Here is a 2,247-nt window from a genome sequence, read left to right on the forward strand (position 1 = left end):
CAGGTGATTGGTCGTGATACTGGTAGCAGCAATCTTGGCAATTCTCTGGTAGGTCAGGGCAGCACATAAACCAATAAGCACCAGCCCTCCCACTATAAAACCAAAGATATAATAAATCTTTAATGTCCTCCACAGAGAGTGGTACCAAGCACGCAACGAGCCACTTCTCCCAGGCGTCGAGAACATAGCCCGCACTCAGGGTCCCCAGCCCTGATTTCCTTGTTTGAAAAAATGGTGTTAATAGCACTCAGAGACCAGCTGATCAACTCAATGGTTAATCCAAATATAGTTTGAAGAATTCACAGGCCGATGAAGTAGGGACTTTGAAGGTTGGAGCAGAGATAGAGGAGAGAGGAGGAGATGCGACCGCCCTTGCCGAAGTCCCAAGCCATAAGAGGTTGTTTTCTCCTCCCCCCATTGAAGTGAAAGGGAGAGATATCCCGGCCTGGTCTGTGAAGTCTCTGGCCTTGATGTCAGGCAATTATAAATGGTCCCAGTAATGGGATTGTTAACTTATCGTGGTCTGGAATATCTCTGATTTTGAAGCTTAGTAGTTAAAACTTACACTGACTGGAATTTCACTGATAAGTATGGTTCAGGGACACCACTGAAGAACAATAAAATACACACAATGGACAATGCAACTGGAATACAAACAACGAAGGAGTGTTTCAGGAGATGTCCCACAGTTGCATCAGAAATTTCAAGTCAAAAGGTGAAACAACAGTCTTCTCTCAGTTGAAACATCAGCCCTTTTGGAAAGAAAATAATGTAAATATTTAATTAAATTAAAGACATACAGTTCTCATCTTTGGTTACCAATTTGGGATTAGATTCCAGGTGTCACATCCACACCGTAAGGGCAAAAGCACCAGAACTCAAAAGACTTTGACTTTGTCGTAGATGTTGATGCACATCAGACACAAATCCAGACATTCTGACTACACACTCATCTTTAAAAGTGCTGAAACCAGAATAGCCACTGATTTCACAAAAATCACTGTCTGTAAAGTTGGGTTCAGGGAACCTTTCCTCACTGGCAAAGCATCCCAGAGCACTGTACTCTGCAACCATACCCAAAACCCAATCAATGCAAGCATTGCAGTTGTTGGGAGCAAAAGGTAAGGCACCCTGATACTTTGGTTTTGCTTACAGCGGCACTGAACCTGAGTCTTCTTTTCATGTTCTCTCTTAGTTACTACTCATGATTTTCTGGAAATCCTAGATGACAAACATCAAAATGGTCAAACCTTTCTTCTCCATTCAGCTTCTCCCTTGTTTTTACTCAGAGTTGCCACAGTAGATTTAAGGTGGATGTGCATTTTGGTTTGGCACAGTTTTTTTGCTAGCTGCCTTTCTTAACACAACTCCACATTACATGGAGAATGGGCAGGGGTGACCTTGAACCAGGAGCCTTCTGCACTGGAATAAGCGTACTTAACCACTTGACCACCATCCACAACAAATGGTTGAACCAAACGTTTGAAAAGTAGTTTGTCAGTGTCCGCTAAAACAACACAGCAACTTTGCTGCATGAAACTCATGTTACGTCATTGCTACAGGAGCGGGGGGGGACAAGCAAGGGACATGATGAAAAAAAGAGTTACTGTGGTAAACAGAGTGAAATGTCACGATGATGGTTATGATGATTTGGGAATTTGGGAGTTTGACAAATGAGCAGCACCACGTCTCATCCAGTTAGACAGCTGGTTGAACTCAGCAGGTTCACATCTCCACTGTCAGATGATGGAGGGCATGAAGGAAGAAGAGCTCTGCTATCCTGAGCTCCTGAACTCCTCTTGCAGAGGTGTCCTCAGGCCTCCCTCTGAGGCTGTTCTCCTCTACTTCCTGCTCTCCTCCATCAGTGTGCTCACTGTGTCACTCAACCTGCTGGTCATCATTTCCCTCTCACATTTCAAACAGCTCCACACCCCCACCAACCTGCTCCTTCTCTCCCTGGCCATCGCGGACTTCTCCGTTGGGTTGTTTGTGATGCCGATTGGAACGATCCGTTTCATAGAGACATGCTGGTTGCTCGGTAACATAATGTGTGCACTCTTTTTCATTATCTGCTTCACTCTAACCTCAGCTTCAGTAGGAAACATGGTGCTCATATCAGTCGATCGCTATGTTGCCATTTGCTTCCCTCTACAGTACCCCACCAAAATCACACGCGGCAGAGTTAGACTGTCCGTATGTGTGTGCTGGGCATGTTCCCTCCTTTACAACAGCCTTATCTTAAAGGAT

The 2,247-nt window shown here is 44.8% G+C and overlaps 1 pseudogene; it reads left to right on the top strand.

Moving 5' to 3' along the window:
* Positions 1 to 1,746: 1,746 nt before the first annotated feature.
* Positions 1,747 to 2,247, top strand: part of LOC117526303 — a 990-nt pseudogene continuing 489 nt past the window's right edge.

This window comes from Thalassophryne amazonica, chromosome 15, assembly GCF_902500255.1.
Source record: "Thalassophryne amazonica chromosome 15, fThaAma1.1, whole genome shotgun sequence".
In the NCBI taxonomy this organism is placed as follows: Eukaryota; Metazoa; Chordata; class Actinopteri; order Batrachoidiformes; family Batrachoididae; genus Thalassophryne; species Thalassophryne amazonica.